The 20,380-nt window shown below is 35.5% G+C and overlaps 1 long non-coding RNA gene across 2 annotated transcripts; it reads left to right on the top strand.

Moving 5' to 3' along the window:
* Positions 1-77: 77 nt before the first annotated feature.
* On the top strand, positions 78-7,025 carry LOC145100561 (uncharacterized). Of its 2 annotated transcripts, XR_013705129.1 has the most exons (6): positions 78-626; positions 706-864; positions 4,676-4,733; positions 4,811-4,932; positions 5,267-5,351; positions 6,856-7,025. It is a non-coding gene; the product is annotated as an uncharacterized LOC145100561 (long non-coding RNA). The 2 variants fall into 2 exon arrangements; XR_013705132.1 differs by lacking the exons at positions 4,676-4,733; positions 4,811-4,932; positions 5,267-5,351; positions 6,856-7,025 and adding an exon at positions 2,779-4,046 and having other exon boundaries at positions 86-626.
* Positions 7,026-20,380: the final 13,355 nt, after the last annotated feature.

Here is a 20,380-nt window from a genome sequence, read left to right as displayed (position 1 = left end):
ATAAAAAACTCTTGGTTCCTAATATTTTTTTTTTTTGACAAAACTGTACAAATACAAATGGTCCAATTAAGTTTGGACCAACACCAATTAAAGTTTTCATTTGTTCTTGAGTTTGGTCCAATTTATCTTATAAAATTTCAAAATAATGGATTTGCCGTTGTATTTTTCTTTTTCTATTATTTTTAGAAAAATAAAACTCCCTCACTAACTCCGGTTGTGCAGGTTTGAATCCGTCGCCTTTGTGGTTTTGTTATCGTCAACCGCCTCCTCCAATCCCCTGTCTTCGTTGGTGCCTCCGACATCCAAGTTCTTATTTTCTTCTAAAGTCCTTACTTTTTAGTTCCTAAAAATTTGATTCAGGTACTCGACCAGTTAAACCCCCAATTGTATTTGCTGAAAAACAAATCGGAAATCAGTTGAGTTATTTCCAGATTTCCCGAAACACTAACAAGCATTACGTTTGTGTTCATCTTCACCTGATTGTGATTGTTCATGTTTGTTCATCTTCATCTGGTGTATAACTTTGGGGTTGATTTTTGAATGTAGAGAACTTTATGACTGGGTACAGAATTGTATTCGATAGAGAAGTACTTATTCTTGGATGGAGATAGACAGATAGTCTAATTGTAAGTTTCAATTTTTAAAATTCAAAACAAGAATTAAAATCAATTTTCTTATATCGGTTGTTGTTTCTTATTCATGAAGGTTACAATATTGAGAATTCAACATATTCCAGTTCAAAACCATTGAACCCTAACAATGTTCTGTCGACGGTGACGGCAGGGCTGGATGGTTGCCATGAGCGGAGCGTAAGAACAGGTTGAAGCTCTGCAGGTTACTACAAGCGGTTCGAGCCTTAATTTGGTAATTCTATCACTTAATTTGCTAGGGTTCTTCAGTTGAAGCTTTCACTTAATTCTGTGATTCTATCAACACATTTTAATTGGTTCGATCCTTAATTTGTTAATGGCGTCAAGATTGGCAATCTAGGGTTTCAGGAAACATCAATTTTGGGGCATGAGGGGGGTGTTTGTTTTATTTTTAAAATATCTTTTAGTTTTTACGAAAAGATAAAAAGGCAAAAGATGTTTGGTAATCTTGTAAAAACTACTTTTTTATATAAGAAAAAATGAACTTTTTGGAAAAGTTAGAAAATCCTAACTTTGTGCAACTTTTCCTAAAAGGACATTTACTTTCAAAAGCTTAGCCAAACACCCCCGAGGTGTGGCGAATTAGAGGCATAGTCGGAAATTTTCATCTAATACATGAGCAAATTCAATAAAGGAAAAAAATCGGTTGATATTAAAAGAATAATGAGTTCAATTGATGATTCCTAAGTAATTAATTCCATGTGTTTGTTCATATATATATATATATATATATATATATATATATATATATATATATATATATATATATATATATATATATATATATATAGAGAGAGAGAGAGAGAGAGAGAGAGAGAGGTTAGGTTATTTTGTTTTCATTATCTATTGTGTGCCTATATGATTGATTCTAGACCAATCATTTTAGTTATTTTAAGAAAGTAATTAATGCATATTGCATGTTGAAGATATAATAGATATTAATTACATCTTCAGCATTTAATATGCATTAATTATTTTCTTAAAATAACTTCATACAGGCACACAATAGATAGTGAAAACATTTGAACCTAACTCTCTTTCTCTCTCTCTCTCTCTCTATATATATATATATATATATATATATATATATAGAGAGAGAGAGAGAGAGAGAGAGAGAGATTCATATTATTTTTCTTTTAATTATATATATATATATATATATATATATATATATATATATATATAGAGAGAGAGAGAGAGAGAGAGAGAGAGATTCATATTATTTTTCTTTTAATTACAAAAACATTAAAAAAATTTAAAAAATAAGAAAAAGAAAATACCAAGGGCATATCCATCATTTTAAAACTTCTAAAATAAATTGAACCAAACTCGCAACAAAATGAAAACTTTGGACGTCTGATGCTAGTCCAAACTTAGTTGGACCAAAGTGATAATTTTAAGCAAAGCACGGAGACATTTGTGCAGTTCTATCATATTTTTGGGTTCCTAATATTTTTTTGGGGATTAAGTCCCTAACTTTAGACCATCTTCGTCCATCTCCAATTTTTTTTTTTTTTTTTTTTGGAAAAATAAGCAAAAAGAAATTCAGTTGAATCATTTGTTTGGTAAAGCTTAACGATGAAGGATTTCAAATTCTAAGAATATATCAATTTCTCTTATATATAGGATTTCATTAGCACACCCATATAATTAAGATTTGGAATTCCATCATCATCGAAATAACTCACAAGAAAAATGATTCTACAAAAATACTCGTCCTTTTTTCTTTAATTTTGATCGTTATCCGCAAATAACCACCGCACATAACGAAGATCAAGATTGTACCACCCAATTTAATTTCCATTTAAACTTGAAAATATATATTAGACTGGTAGGTACACACAACGCCAAGCGGCGTTAATCCGAGTTGGACACCCAATAACGCCGTTAACACGGCTTAAGCACCACCCCGATGGCGCGTTATTATGTGTTATTGTATTAGGTGTTGGCATGGTAACGTGAGGCAACGGGGTTTAAGTTACTCAACTGTCAAAAATTAGACCGTTCAATAACAGTTGAAATTTAAAAATAAATAATTAAAAAATCAAATTTACTCGCCTATAAATACATATTCACTTCATTTTTTACATAAAATGCATTCATTTCTTACTTCATTTTTTACACACAGCACAACTAACTATGGATCAAAACTTAAACACTCCTCCAAACAAAAACACATCCCCTCCTCTTGGTTTTGCATAATATGAGGCATATGCGAACATCCTCAACTCACAAAGCTCACCATAACTACCATTTTCCGACAGCTTTTTCAATTACGCCTCAACCCACTACAATATCCTACACAAAACATTTTCAACACCTTTTCTTCCATGCCACAAACAGCCACACAACCACCACTCACACAACAAACAGTTACCTAGACGCAAGCCGGGGGTAGTCGAAAACCAACAACCAAGAAACGGAGAGAAAGAAGGAAAGGGAAAGAGGTCGTGGTGGAGCAATTGGAAGAAGAACCTCCAACATGGTAGACACCGGAGGAAGAGTATGCATTGGCGATGTTGTAGTGAGGGACATCAAAAAACCCAACTAAGGGAAATGATATGAGAAAAGTCACTTTTTTGGGGAGTTGTGATTGGCAAATTTCACGAAATTTTGAAGAAGGATGACACATATCGCAATCACGATATGCCGAGTGACAAGTGGACTCAAATCAGTAAGAAGTGCAACAAGTTCAATTCCATCTACAACAAAATTTCCTTGCATAAGCAAAGTGGTGCAACCGATTTCGATGTTGTTAAAGCAACAAGGAAGCAATAGTATGTCGAGACGGGTCATGTTTTCGAGCACGAAAAAATTTGAGAGATTGTTAAGGATGGCCCAAAATGGTTTAAAACACCAACATCATCGGAACAACAATCGAAGAGGTCTCACGGCTCGGGTTCGGTCGACGTTTTCCGATGCACGCACAAACGTTGACCTCAATGCCGACACCAATGAGCTCCCAGATGACCTCAATGACATCGAAGAGATCTCCCCACCTCAACGACCGATAGGGCGCAACAAGGCAAAGCAGACTCAACGACATGTAGAGGAAAGCGAAAGTAGACTTTGAGAGCACGCGGAACTGAAACAGAAATTTGACGTCCACAACGACATCGCAATCAAAAGATACGACTTGCAACGTGAGCATTTGGAGTTCCTACGTCAACAAGCCGAGGAAGATTGCATGACGAACTAGCAAGCATAATATGCCACCGAGACAAGTGGAAGTGCTCCGAAAAATAAAGATCGAGCGGAGATATTTAGGCGACGAATAGTATATCGGTTTTATGTTTTTAAATTTAGGACTATTGTATTTTTTGTTCAATGTTTTTTTTTCTTTGTAATATCGTTTTTAGTTTTTGAATGTTATTTTTAATTTAGGATTTAATTAAATTATATGTGTTAATAATTTATATGTTTTTTATAATTATTATCACATAAAAAAAAAAATAAAACAAATTGGAAAAATAGAAATTAAAAACATTAAAAAAAATTAAAATAGAAAATAAGGAGTGTTATCACATGTTATTTGGTTTTGTCCATTTCCACATTGGGTGTTATAACACCAAAGTGTGACAATGATGATGAGGTGAGCATTTTTGGTGTGATAACATGTAATAGCATGTTGTCCACACTCACTAGCCTTAGGTAAAATAATTTCAATTTGAATCAACATTTATAGGTTATGCCTTCATACAATAACAATTTCCCATGAAAATTTTATATTTGATAGTGTCACTATAATATGGCTGATTTATTTTGTTTTGTTTTCAGAAGGATTTTTTAAAGAATAAAAAACATAATTTAACTGTTTTATTTTTAAAATAACAAAAAACTTGATTAAACAAATTTTTTTTGTCATTTATCACATATTCGTTTCAACTCTATTGATAAATTTACGAAACAAACATGATATAATAAAAGATAGAATTTAAATTTTGTTTTTGCTCATACCAAAGGACTTCATTACAATCGTTCGTTCATTTTTGCTCACACCAAAGATATCATGTATCATTTACTAGATCCATACATGGGGTCGATCAGGTTGCTATTCAGATTGGAATGACATTTGAGCTGGAGGTGAGTTAATAGTTTTTGATTATATTCATATCTGGTTTTGAAAAACACCTAATTATCTGTCGATATATGTATTGTAGATGACATGTAGTAACTGGTATTTTTAAGGGTAGAATTCAAATAATTTTGGAGAAAGCCAAGAATTTCCCAAAGAAGAAGGTTTTAATCCAAGCTCAACAAGATGGAACAAAAGAAAAACCAGGTTCGGTTTATGTTCCTTTCCATTCATTGGCTTAAAAAATCTTTTTTGTTACTTTTTTGCTGTTTATTAGTTGATTTAAAATATATTAAAAACCAATAATATTTTTCCTGCTTTGGATATTCTAAGAGATTTCTCATTTACCACTTACAACTTGATGCTAAGAGTACCAGTATTGTAGTTGAGAGTATGAAATATAAGAGAGTTTCATTTAAACAAAGATTATATTGTATCTTATTGTTGTGGTTAATTTCAACTAATTCTTTTACTTTACTTTCAATTTTGCTTCTTTAATTCCAGAATGTTTTGAGAATTAATATCTCATTTATTGTCACAGCAAAAGGTAGATCAACAATTGGCACACGAAAATATGACGGTGGTAGTGACATTTACCGAACAAATCAAAATCAAAATATGAAAAGGTAACATAGATATGTCATGATCGTCCTTGGAAAAAATGGAATGAAATTTAATTTCATTCTTCTGAAATTTTGTATTTGGCAAAAATGATTTTCCTGTCCAGGCTGTTGTCTTTCATGTCTAAAGGCAGCATGTAATGATCTTCTCATTTATGCAACAAAGTTTCATATTTTTCCTAATTTATGCAGAATTGTTTTAGTCACTCTATGGAGGTTATTTTGAGCCATTTATTTCCATTTTTCTTATGTATTGATTTCTCAATAGATCTTTGTGGATGGTCTTTTTACCATATCTCTTTCCATGTACTATAATTTTTGATTTCATCTTTAAGTTAAAGCCTCTCATCTTCTAGTTCATCTTTCATCTCTCATCATTTATATCATCTTTTATTTTACCATGTCTACCCATTAAGCTATCCATTTAGACCCTTGGAAGGGTTTTGAGTCATAAAAATGGGTTTTAAATGGCTGGTTTTACTCCATGCATCATTTAGACGATCTTAATGGATCAAGAAGTTGAGTTAAGCTCCTAATGGACATGTAAAGTCATAAAGTTGGAAACCTTTTGACTCTTAGGGGTATTTTAGCCATGGATCTGAAAAATGGATGTGAGTGCTTAAGCCATTAATCATTTAATGAGTTTTTGGGACTTCTAGGAGTACGCCCCACGTACTTGGAGTATGGCCAGCACACGAGGTCAACCACCCTGGTGGTGGTCAACATGCGAGTATGACCAGTGTACCTCTAGAGTACACCCTACGTACTCACTCTGGGGTGACTCGGTTGGGTTGACTTAGTTGGGTTAACCAGTTTGACCTATTTTGACCTTAAGGGTATTTTGGGTATTTTTGGATTTGGATTGAGATTGGTCATTTGGTAGCAATAGGTGTTAATTGGATCTGAGATTTGGAGCCGAGACCTCATCAACTTTTTTCTAATTTGCGAGGTGAGTTTTCCTTCACAATACTTACGGGTCGAAGGCATCAAGGTCGTCCCATTGGATTAGATATCTTGTTATGTGATTGTATGTTATCGTGCTATAGTGATCTGTTAGATCGATATCCTAGTATATAGGATTATGCTATTCTTAGTGATCTATAGATCTGTCTAACTATCTATAGATTGTTTATATGTTTATTTTTTATTTGTGCATATATTTGGTTAGTGGTTGAGGCTTTAATGCTTTGTGTGTAACCCAATAGGCCGGGTGCATACCAACCCAATGGTTGATTGGGCCCGAGGGTATTCCATCTCAATGATGACAGAACACATTGTATATTGGCATTCCAACTTAATGGTTGATTGGGCCTAGGGTATTCCAACCCGATGGTTGATTAGACCCATAGTATATTGGCATTCCAACCCGATTATTGATTGGGCATGTGGTATTCCAACCCGATGGTTGATTGGACCCAACATGTTGTTATGGTATATGTTATATGTTTATGTTTTGGTATTTTGGGGGAACTCACTAAGCGTTGGATTACAGTTTTGGGTTATGTTTTAGGTACTTCAGATAACCGCATGAAGGCGAAGGCGTGACCATACACATCCCCTTGTTGATGACTTATGATTTTGGGAGACTCTGATGTTTGGAAAAATGTTTTGAAAACTATGATTTGTAAACAATTTATGAATTGGGTTGATTTTAAAAGGTTAAATTTCTTGTGATTTCTTTATGGGTGATACAATATTAATTAAAAATTGAGACATTCAAAAGTTTAACAAAATTTTGACGGAAGTCTTTCAAAATACAAATTAACATTGATTTATAGATTCATAGGTGTTGGGCTTTTATTTTTTTACTAAGTGACTACTTGTTTCCATCCCACGTTGGTAAAATAATAAATGTTTGGGAAGACTCCAAGTATATAAAAGTAGTCTAATGCTTTTGTTTCTACGCATCCCAATCAATACACTTCAAGTATAGAAAAGTGTTAGCCAAAACTTTAGAGAGTGTGATTGTAATTTAGGAGGAGGCTTGAGACATTATTCTATGTGATTTAAAAATTATTGGATCGTTCTTGTTGTATAACCATTCTTTTTCTTCAGTTTTGTAGTTTTTCATGTATATTCTTGTGTCTAGTTGTTTCTCTCTATTAGTGTTATTTGGAGGGTTGTTGGGGATCTTTAAGGTTATTTTGTCAACAATAATGGACAAATTGATTTCTAATATCTTTTTTATTCCCCTATTTTGGTGTTGTTCCCATCTTTTTTATTTTACACATATAATGGTTTTCTTCTTCATTCTTAATGTAGTTCAACATGTACCTGGAAAATCTAGGATTGGTAAATGGAAAATTTTTTCTATCTAGAAGTTATTACATAATACCGAAATGTTGATGGTGCTTTGGAGGAATTGGTTTCTGTTACACCCTTACTTTTTAAAAAGCAAAAAATCACAATAGTTGTATTAATATCATGACATGCACTCATGATCAAATAGAGTTTTACTAAAACATTTATAAATTTATTAGTCACAGACTATTTTGGTGTAACAACAATATAATCTGAAGACCCTCCTAAGTCTTCCATAAACCATTTATGCTCTTTTCAACTTTTAAGATTTCATTATCATGAAAACCCTTTCAATCTTTACAAACTCAACAAGTCATAAATGACAAAACACATGGAATTTGTTCCTCAAAATATATGATATGTAGATAAATTACATACACGTGGATTCTATGTCATAGAGAAATATAACGCCAGAATAATTCTTTTTAACACATAACCATTCACCGTCAAGTAATCCTTCCTGATTCAACCGTTGTTTCAGATGGTACCTTCTGTGCAACCAATATCCTTGTTAGAAAGTAATCCCTTCCTAACCGAGCCACATGCATAACACTTTCAATTTCCAGAATGTTAATTACAAGACCATATGCTTGCAACAATAGTCCTAATTTCACAAACGAATCAAAATGAATTCTACCTTTATACAAATAAAGTTGGTCCCCAAACATTTGGACATCATTTGGGACATTTGGGCCTCTATTTTATCCATTATTCAGTTCACCTTGTGCACCATTTGCTCCCTTAACATCATTATTTGGGTCATCATTTGTTCCACTTGGGCCTCCTACCTCTAAAATTTAGACCATATGTGTCATTTGGGCCATCCACCTCAAATTTTGGGGCATAATGGAGCCACTCGTCATCCACATGAAGACCCAAGTAGAATTTTTGGTCTTCTGTGTATCGGTTTCTACCATTTGCTCCTCCAAGTCGGGAGTGGTGTTAGCAGTTCAGAACAGCCGAGTTTCCACCATGAAAATGAATATTGTTTACATGCATATTTTAGGCCTAGGGTAGGAGAATAAAAATGTCATTCGAAGATAAAAGTTAATAAAATTCATTAATATGTAATATATATATATATATATATATATATATATATATATATATATATATATATACTTTTTCTCTGTTTTTAGATAAAAAAAACTATAAATAATATATCATGATCAACATTGAAAAACAAATGAGCCAAACCATCAATGAAATTAATTAAATTTTGTACTAAATATCGATTTTAGTGTAGGTTCACCGTTCCAAACAATGAATTATTTCTACATCATCTTAGATGTTTCTCTATCATAATCACAAGTGTTACAAAGAATGCATTTACTTGCTTCTTTTCAATATGTACAACAAAAATACTAATCATATTGGGTACCATAAACAAAAGTATGCACCATAATAAAAAAATATTATCATTTCCAACTCATGGTATTTTTTGATAATAATGACATACAAGAATACAAAAAAGTATGCACCTTAATACACAAATTCTTACATGGTTCAAAGCCATCTTCCTATATGCTTAAATGGTGACTATAAAAAGTGGTAAGATCTGAAACAACTACCTTAATAATTGCATATTGTAATAAGAATGACATATATGAATATATATGGACGAAATAAGTAAAATTAAATGCCAATAAAAATTTTCAAATCAAAATGATTAAACCTTATCCAAAAAGTGAAGCCTATATAATCCATTAATTAAAAATGGAGATGTACAAAAATCTAATAGAATTTGAAGTGAAGCCTTTTAGAATGAAAATTTTTTATTTATATTTATTAGAACATAGTATCGGACCATGTTACACCATTTCTTGCTTCTATAGAGTCATGTGTTGAGTTTTTTTTTTTTTTTTTTTTTTTTTTTTTTTTTTTTTAATTTATTTATCTAAATGACTAGTTGCTCCCATCCAATATTAGTAAAATGATAAAAGTTTGGGAGACTCCAAGTATATATATATATATATATATATATATATATATATATATATATATATATATATATATATAATCCTAAGCTTTGGTTTAAAAGCATCTAAATCAATACACTTCATGTGTAGAAAAGTGTTTGTCAATACTTTCAAGAGTGTGATTGTAATTTGAGTGGAGTTTGAGACATTATTTTATGTTATTTGCAATAATTATTTGATCATTCTTATTGGACACACCCATTTTTTCTCTAGATTTAGAGTTTTTCATGTACATTCTTGTGTCTAATTGTTTTTCTCTATTATTGTTATTTCCAGTATCTTTTTATTCCCCCATTTTGGTATTGTTCCCAACTTCCTTTTTTTTTTGTGACATCCCTAATTTCACAGTCAGAAAAGAATGATTTATTTATGCTTATTTAGAACCATAATATCCTTTTTCAAGAATGATATTGCGGTTTGTTCCAAAAAATATGCTAAAGCTATTATGAAAGTATTTATGAAGAAATGTATTTTAATTGTTTTAAAAATGTTCAGATGTCATCGTCAATACAGTTCATAAGAACAAATGGAAATAATAAAGGACATACAAACATTTATTGTTATATTGGCCTATAATCCATAAATCCCTCATCTGATCATTACAATCATCCTCTTGTACCACTACACGTAATAAAAGAAACTAAGTGGGTCAGGTTTGGGAGCCTGGTGAGCGCATCGAGATTTCAACCCAAAATAATTAAATTCTTTTAATTATATATATCTTCATCAAATAATTCAACCTGGTTCCTCACTTTCTATCCCTAAATCATCTAATTCAAGGGCCCCATCCTAAGGATTATCTTCTAATTAGACGACAATGCTTAGGGGATTCCTTAGCAGTATTTGTCAATAAGGCAACCATTAGGCGATGGAGTACACATTGTGAACACTTAGTTCAAAAACACCTACATGTTACGAGCCTACTAGCATTCCACATGATTGTCTATAGTAGTCTGTGGTCGTCATCTATATTCCACTAGACGACTATATCATCTTTAACTCAAGGCCTCCCATCTTTTAGTTCATCTTTCATCTGTTATCATCTATATCATCATTTATCTACCCATTAAGTTGTCCATTCACACCCTTGGAAGGATTTTGAGTCATAAAAATGGGTTTCAAATGGTTGGTTTTGCTCAATGCATCATTTAGTAGGTCTTAATGGATTAAGTGTAACATCCCAAATTTCGAGACCAAGAATTTCATTTTCAAATTAATATTATATAAAACATCTTACTGAAACATTGTCAATAAAACAACACATTACAAAATCATACTGTTGTGCCCCAACCCATGACATCAAAAGTAATGAAAATCAGAGTTCAATCCCAGAAACCCAATGCGGAAACCATATGTATGTGTGATGCGCTGCTATACTGCCGTGAAGGGTCTAATTAATGGTTTGGTCTAGGCTTTCATTGTAATAGGTTCTTTTGAGTCAATATGCATGTTTTGGTAGTTTTTGGTAGTTTACGGCCCAACTATGAGTTTACGGCCGTAAACCCAAGGTCGGCCCAGGTCCAGTATATATAGAGGTGTGTTAGGTCTTTTGTTAGTTGTTGATGCCACAAAGTTCACGGCTGCCATTCCACAAGTTGTACAAGACGTTATTCCTAATAAAAAGTGTGTGCAAGCTTGCTATCATTCTTATTTCTTCTTGCTCTCTATTATCTTTGATTGTGTTTGTTGTCTGATCACTGGTAATATCCGTTTCAGGACCTTATAATTGGTATCAGAGCGAAACCAGTGTCAAAGCATCCTACAATCGAATTTTTTACTATATTCCTCATTGTTTACGACTGAAGTTGGTGTTTGCTGCAAAGGGATTTCAAGCCTAATTCAAAAACTGTGTTTTTCTCGAATTTCTGGGAGATTACAGCCATAGCTTACGACCGTAAACAGAGATTATGACCGCAATCTCAATTCAGTTCTTGAACCGTAAACTTGGTTCTTAGGCCGTGAATAAGGATTCTTCAACAACCGGAAACTTGGATTCTTAGACCGCAAACACCTTACGACCGTAAACTCCGGACCGTGAACAGAGTTTACAACCGCAAACTCTCTTTTGACCGTGAACATAGTTTACTGCCGCAAACTCTTGAAAGGCCTAATTAGTGGTTTGGTCTAGGCTTTGCATTGTAATAGTGGTTTTGTATAGATAGAGTATTTTGGTGGGCTTAGTGTTTGTTTACGAGTCTTTAATGAGTTTACGGCCGTAAACACCTTACGACCGTAAACTCTTTTCGGTCGTAGTTCCCTATATATAGAGGGTTAGCCAGTAGTATTTTGTTGTTGATGCCTAATTGTTCACGGTCGTATATCGAGTTATACCAGACGTTTTCAGCAATAAAACGTGTGTAAGCTTGATCTCTTTTCTTTTCTACTATTATTCTCGTTTCTATGATCCATTCTCAGGACCTTACAATTGGTATCAGAGTAAGACCAGCGTCAAAGGCGCTCTAAAATCGATCTTAGAGCGAGTTTTCATTGATTTGAGACTAAAGTTCGTAATTGCTGTAAAAAGGGTTTTTAGTCTAGTCGAAAAGCTGCAATATTCAAGTTTTCGGCCTGAGCTTATGGCCGTAATCACTGTTTACGGCCGCAAACACTTGAAAATTCTTGAACCGTAAAATCGAATTCTTGAGCCGTGAATAAGGAATATTGATCAACTGAAAACTGTTTACTCTTGGACCATAAGCCTCAGACCGTGAACCTCTTTCGACTGTAAACTCGGAGTTTACGGCCGTAATCTACAGCTTGACCGTAAACATTGTTTACGGCAGTAAATTGTCCTTGACCAGAAGCTTAATTAATCATAAATAATTTAAATTTCTGTTTCATATTAATTAAATAAAAATTATAATGGATTTCAAAGTCAAACAAATCATCACGAGCTGGATTCAGTAATGGGCACGACCACCCGGATTCCTAGACTGTTATCCGCTGAAGGCTTCCCAGAATGGAAGTACAGAATTGAGAAATACATAAAAATAAAAGACTTCAAAATCTGGAAATGCATAATCAAGGATCCAGTCAGAATAACCACAACAATTGCAGGGAAAGTGGTTGACGAGAAGATAGAAAACTACACTGATGAAGACTTCGAGAAAGTTGAAGAGCAGGAGAAGGCTTTCGCCACTTTGACCATGGTCCTGTCTCCAGATATTGCTCAAGGTTTCAGGGAGTATACCTCTGCTAAGGCTTTGTGGAAAGCCCTAATTGAGGTCTATGAGGGGAACGAAGACATGCGAGAGAGTCGCCAAGATCTACTGCGACAACGATTCAATATGTTCCTGGAGAGACTCTTGAAACACAGCTACAGCCGTTCACATCTCTCAATACTGAAATGACTGTAGCTGGGATTTTCTATACAAAGTGAGAGATAAACAAGAAGCTACTGAATGCTCTCCCACAATCATGGGACATGAATGTAGCTGTCATCAAGAAGACTAAGGATCTTAGCCATCTCACTCTTGCTGAAAGTGATGGCTGTCATCAAGGCTTGTGATATTGATGACAAACAGCGAGAGATCAACCATGTGAACTCATACTCAGCTGCGAACCTTGGCATCTATACTAACAATTCTCTTTCATCCTTTTCTTTTTTCTCTTCCTTATGCAGGTCAATCACTTACTACTCCGCAAGCTCAGATTCAGACTTTTCCCACTCCATTAGCTTCCTCTGCATCAACCATGCCTTTCTCACAAAATCAATCGTTCGTGGCTTGTCAAGCTGCTTCATCCTCAACTGGGGCTCCTTCTTCAAGGGGAAAGGAGGGTGATGAAAATCTTGCACTTGCTTCAGGGCTTGTCAATTGCTACAATGCACTCGTAGCCGGGGATCTTCCACCCCAATTATTATTTGCCGATCTTGATCAGATTCACTCTGAAGACGTTGAGGAGATGGATATTACATGGCAAATTGCCATGACAGTCTTTAGGGCGAAACAGTTTGCCAAAAAGATTGGAAAGAAGAATTGGGGGATGAGTGCTAACAAGAAATTTGGGTTCAGCAAGGGAAAGCTACGATGTTTCAACTGCCACGAGCCAGGGCATTTTGCTCGTGATTGTCCACAGCTAGACAAAAAATTAAATAATGATAAGACAATAGTTGCAGTTGGAAACAATCGAAGTGGTGCTCATATAAACAACGAGAAGGCTATGGTTGCACAGTCATTCGATTGGGAGGATCAGATGCAGGTCCTAAACTTGTTTGGACCTGAAAATGCCCACCTGGCGCAGGTCTATGATAATGCTCCGGCAGAGATTGTGGCAGCTGAAGACAAAATGATGGAGATGCAGTTTGCGTTGATGGTATCTTCTTCTCATGAACCTAATTCAACTGAGGTAAGTCTACCATCATGCTCTCAAGCCTGTATTGATTATGTTAAAATTATGCATGAGAAAATTGAGACATTAGGTAGTGAAGTAGAAAGCCTTAACATTCTCCATGAACTTAATGACTCACTAAAAAGGGAAGTTGAAGACCTTAGATATGAAGGTTACCAACTCAGAAAAGGTCAAAAACCACTTAAAGCCCAATTGGAATCCAAAATAAAGGACTTTAGGAGACTTCAGGAAGACTACAGTAATAAATGCAAAAATTATGATTATGTAGTGAAAGAGAACGTTGAACTAGTGGCTGAAATTGAATCTTTAAAGGGAAAATTTGAAACCGCTGATTTTGATTTTAGAAAATATGATTCTCGAGTGAGGTAGTTGCAAATATGATAGACCACTGCATGCAATTTAAGAGAAATCAATCAAAGGGTCTAGGTTATAATCAAGTGCCTCCTCCCTTCAATCATTCATATCAGCACAAGCCCTTGTCCAAAGAAGAGATTGCCAATGAACCATTCATGGTTTATGGCAAGCCATCTGGTTTTGTTTCGGGAGGATTTATTAATGTTGAAAGTACTAACATTTCTACTTCTCCTGCAGATCAATCCTTGAATCACTCAAAGCACGAAGTTGAAGGATCCGTTTCTAAAAATAAAACCGAGTCTAAACCTGAAGTTTTAGTTTTGAATAAAGACAATATTTTTTCTGATGTTTCTAATGACAATGTTTTTTGTGGTGGTGTTTCTATATTTTATGATACCGTTTTGAATGGTTTGAAAGTGTCTACTTTGAACAATTTAGTTGACAATTCTGATGTGTGTGATAATAAGTTTGAAGAACCACCAGTTTCATGATTTTCCCCATATGATGCACCCTCACTTGCCTCACATCCTAATTCTCATTCATGTGAGAGTTCTTGTGAGAGAAGCAAGGGTGTTGAGATGGAAAACAAATCTGATCAATGTAGTACAAGTTATAACAATAACAAACAGATTTGTTTCAATTGTGGAGTGGGTCGCCATATAGCTAGAAACTGTCAAAATCGTATGTTTGTACATTTCGAATTTCCAAGAGGAGAAAACGAATTCAGAGGAAGGTCTTTAACTAGAAAGTCCTCTAGAAATCGTTCCCGAAATGATGATCGGAGTAGAAAAGGGCTGTTTTTCAAAAACATAAAAAGGTTTTTCATTACAAAGTCCCAGGCTGTTTGCCAAAACCAAGAATGGTTAAGCCAAGGTCGGTTTCGTCAACAAGTAGCAGTAAGTCTTCAACCAACTCTGGTAGAAAACCCACATGCTTCAAGCAAACTGATAAACATTCAATCTCAAAATCACCCGGGACTATTAGAAAACCCAATTATCAATGGCTGACCAAACTGGCTTCCAATTCATCTTTCGTATCCTCTGAAAAATCCAAAAATTATCAATCTGAAAAGGCATCGGGACCACCTAGGAAAATAATGACATGGGTTCCCAAATCTAATTAAACCCACACATTTTGCAGGGACATTTGCGGGGGAATGTCGTCAGGCCCTGGTTTGTCAACAGCGGCTATTCCCAGCATATGATAGGAGATATCGCCCAACTGCACAACATTCAATCATTTAATGGGGGATACATCTCCTTTTCGGGTGGAGAAGGTGGCAAGATCACCTAAAGAGGAATTGTCACAAATGGGGTTTTAAGTTTCGAGAATGTTAATTTTGCTCCTGTACTGAATTATAGTCTGTTAAGTATATCTTAGATCTGTGACAAGGGCTATTCTACGCATTTCACTGATAAGGAATGCATGATTCTCAAGCTAGGCTTTGTCATCCCAGAAGAGTGGATTCTTGTAAAATCTAAAAGGGATGGGAATGCCTATATCATTGATATGAATAGCAATCTTCCAGAACAAGTTACGTGCCTTTTCTCAAAGATCTCCAAACAAACTGCAATGCTGTGGTACAGAAGACTAGGTCATGCGAATGCCAAGAACTTGAATCGTCTTGCGAAAAATGAGATGGTCTGTGAATTGCCTGTCAAAGACTTCATCACGTTCGAAAAGTGTGTGTCATGTGCCCAAGGTAAGCATCATAGAAAACCACACCTGCCGAAACAGGTCAACTCAATTAGGTAGGTGCTTCAATTGCTACATATGGATTTGTTTGGACCAATAAATGTTCTCATCATCAACATAAATTCTTATTTCCTGGTTGTGATTGATGATTTCTCTCAATTTACGTGGGTTTTCTTTCTATCCAACAAAGCTGGAGTTGCTGATTTGATTAAGAAATTCATAGTATTAGTTGAGAGCCAGACTAACAATCGGGTGAAGGCGCTTCGTACCGACAACGGAACAGAGTTCAAGAATTCTGTACTTGATCACTTTTGCGCAGAAAAGGGTATCATGCGTCAATACAGCTCTGCTCACACACCCCAACAAAATGGTGTTGCTGAAAGGAGAAACAGAACGTTAAAAAATGCTGCAAGGACGATGCTGTGTGATTCAAAGCTACCAGTCTTCTTTTGGGCCAAGGCGATAAACACTGCCTGCTATGTTCAGAATTGCGTATTGATCAACAAAGCTCAGATGATGACCCCGTATGGAATTTTATATAATCACAAGCCATCAGTCAGTCATTTCCGTGTATTTGGCTGTCCTTGCACCCTTCTTCACTTAGATACCAACCCGAAGTTTTATGCCAAGGCCAATGACTGTTACTTCGTAGGGTATGCTACTTGCACTGCTTATAGATTCTACAATAAGAAGACAAAACAGATTGTGGAATCTTATGACGTGTGTTGGTTGGAAGAAAATGAGACGGACGCTAGAGTGGGTCCGATTGGCTGTTTGATTACACATCGTTGTTCAAATCAATAAATGTGTCATCGAGTGGCTCGTCTGGATCTGTTTCTGGTTCGAAGAAGATTTCTGAAGATGAAGACGAAGAAGTTGTCTACAGACCTCCATCTGCATCCTCTTCTTCATCCAAGGTGTAGTCCCCAGTTTCGTCTGAGGGGGAATCCTCTGCTATACTAGGGGGGAGTCATCTGTACAACATGATAGTCCTAAATCTCCATCCCAAAATGATACTTCTAATGCTGAAGCTACGCCATCTGCTCCTATGGAAAGAGAGTTCATATTTAATGACGCTTCTGCAGCCTCTTCAACCTTTATGTAAATACTCTTTCCTGAACTTATCTCAAATGAGTTTGTAGCAGAGCCTTCTGGAGCGGCTCAATCAGCAAATGAAGGAGGTATCAACATTCACACTCTTCCTGTCTCTCTCAATGATATCAGCCAAGAGATACCTTCAAGAATTCAACGCGATCATCCGATCGATAACATCATTGGTCACTTGGACGACGGTGTTAAAACAAGAAGTCATAGTGGAGATGTTAATACTTGTCTCTACTCTTGCTTTATCTCTCAAATAGAGCCTAAGAATGTTGAAATGGCTCTGAATGAGCCCAGCTGGGTAGATGTAATGCATGAGGAACTGCATCAATTTGAAAAACTCGGTGTTTGGAAGTTAGTTGAGTTACCAAAGGGAAAGAAGTCTCTTGACACAAGATGGGTTTATCGCAATAAGCAGGACGATTCAAGGGTTATTGTGCGAAATAAAGCTCGATTGGTGGTTTGCGGGTTTCGACAATTCGAGGGTCTTGATTACACTGAAGTTTATGCTCCAGTAGCTCGCCTGGAGGCTATTCGTCTCTTCCTAGCATATGCTTCTTCCATGAACTTTACTGTGTATCAAATGGACGTCAAGACTGCCTTCTTGTATGGCAAGGTGAAGAAAGAAATCTACGTTGATCAACCTCCTGGGTTCGTTGACTCAAAATTTCCTAATCATGTCTGCAAGTTGGACAAGGCATTGTATGGGTTACATCAAGCTCCTCGAGCGTGGTATGCAACTCTAACAAAGCATTTGCTTGAGTATGGCTACTCTTGTGGCACTATTGATTGGACTTTGTTTATCAAGCATGTCAGCAATGATCAAATTCTTGTGCAAATCTATGTTGACGACATTATCTTTGGGTCGACCAGTCCGCAGCTCTGCAAAGAATTCGAAGGTGTAATGAAGAAGCGGTTCGAAATGAGTTCGTTGGGAGAAATGACCATGTTTTTGGGGCTTCAGGTTAAACAAAATTCAATCGGAATCCTACTACATCAAGCCAAGTATGTGGAGGATATTCTTGAGAAGTTCGGGTTTTGACTATGCTAAATCTGCTTCAACACCAATGGCTGAACGACCTCTTCTGACTCCAGATCCTGACGGCGAATCTGTAGATCAGACCCACTATCGATTGATGATCGGATCGCTGATGTATCTTACTGCAAGCCGACCTGACATCATGTTAGCAGTTTGTCAATGCGCACGTTATCAGGCTAATCCTAAACTTTCACATCTTATTGCTGTAAAAAGAAATTTTTCGGTATATCAAAGGGAGCTCAAAATTGGGTCTTTGGTAACCGAAGAATTCTGAATTTGATCTTTATGCTTTTGCTGATAGTAATTATGGAGGCTGTGAGCTTGACAGGAAATCAACCTCAGGAGGATGTCAATACCTAGGTGACAGATTAGATTCGTGGCAATGCAAGAAACAACACATTGTCTCAACTTCCACAGCGGAAGTGGAATATGTTGCTGCATCGGCCTGCTGTTCTCAAGTCATCTGGATCCAACATCAGCTGTTGGATTACGGTTTGAATTATTTAGAAACCCCTATTTACTGTGATAATGAGGCCACTATTCAAATTGCCAAAAATCCAGTCCAACACTTTAAAACCAAGCACATCGACGTTAAAATTCACTTTATCAGAGACTGTTACGAGCGTTCAGTAATCCGACTGGAACAGGTCCCTACTGCTAATAACGTTGTAGATTTGTTCACAAAGCCATTTAATAAGGCTCGTTTCGATGTGCTTGTGGTTTTTCTGAAAATGATTCGTTTTGAGGATTAAGTTTTTTACTTTTTCTTTTTCTTAATTCTTCATTTTTTTATTTTTTATTTTTTAGGATAGATTAAATTTGTGCATGTTATTTTTCATTTTTATTTTATTTAATTCTCACCCATGCACAAATTTAGTGGGAGAAATAAAATCAAAAATCCTAAAACAATAAAAAATTATAAAAATCCAAAAAATTGTAAAAAAAATCTGGAAAATTAAAAATGTTGCTTTTAGTTTTGTTTGCAGGTGTTGTGAAGGGAAATGAAATTAGCAAGTGATAAAGGGCAATCTGAATCTGCGTAACGTAGCTAAATTGAATCGTCTACGCTCTGTGCTCGATGTGCTGGTAGGCACGGAAATTTTTAAATGGACTTGACTAGGGAAAGTTGAATGTAAGGAATTTAAGGACTTGGCAAACTTTGACCTAATTAGATCCGTTTAGCATGACATCACGACGCTCGAATAGGTTGAGCAGGGAGATATACATGGTAATCTATCGGTCACATTAAATAACCCGTATCTAGAACTGTGGATTCACTTTTCCTCTATGTGCGGATTCTGTCCTTAATTCTGGTTGGATGGGGTGACTGGGGAATTCCGATAAACTAGGCCTGTAGAAGGATATTTTCTTTCTTTCTGTCTGTTAGTCATATGTCTCCTCTGCATGACTCAAAATCCGACCTGGTACACAGTATATGCACCATTCTCTTCTCAATCCCTATGAAACTTCAGTTAGTCATATGTTTCATCCTTTGCGTGATTAGAAGAGATCCGACTTGGATGTACAACATATGCATTCTAAATCTATCTTCTCTCTTAATAATTGTCTGCTCACCCGGTGTAAGGAGTATTTTGGAAGTCCTTAATGGCTGGGGCATGCCAGGAATCGGGAAACACGTTCAAGTACAATTAAAATTGAACACATACAGGTTGTCTGTAGATCTCGCTGCTCTATTTAGGTGGACAACAATATCCCTGGTCATAGTCAGTTAAATGGTCATAAGAAAATTGTATTTAAGAATTAGGGCCAATCATGATAATAAAATTATAATCATCTATATGTATGTGTCATGTCATTGGTAAATTGTCCTAAAATTGTCACAAATTTTTCGTGTTTAAGTGGACCACAATACTGGAGATCAATCAGACGAAGACGTGAAAATAAGGGTACCGACAAGTGGAATAAGGCTGTCCAACAACTTTGATCCAAGCGTCCCAAATTCTTTCTCAATAATTAAATTTTTAAGCTGTATATTTTAATTGGAGTCAATTTAATTTTAATTTTATTTTTAGTATTAATTTTAATTTTTATTTTGTTAACTGCTAAAATAAAAATTGTTTTTAATTTTTAATTTTTGCAAAGTTAATTTTATTTTATTTTATTTTATTTTACCGCCGGAATCTCCATCAATTTTCTGATTCCGGCCGCAAACCCCTCTCCACTCTCTCTCTCTTCGAAATTTTTTTTGTCAAATC

The sequence above is a fragment of the Lactuca serriola genome, chromosome 1 (assembly GCF_051521515.1).
Source record: "Lactuca serriola cultivar US96UC23 chromosome 1, Lser_US96UC23_V15, whole genome shotgun sequence".
Taxonomy (NCBI): Eukaryota; Viridiplantae; Streptophyta; class Magnoliopsida; order Asterales; family Asteraceae; genus Lactuca; species Lactuca serriola.
Note: the sequence above shows the minus strand (reverse complement) of the source record. Positions and strands in the feature narration are given on the sequence as shown.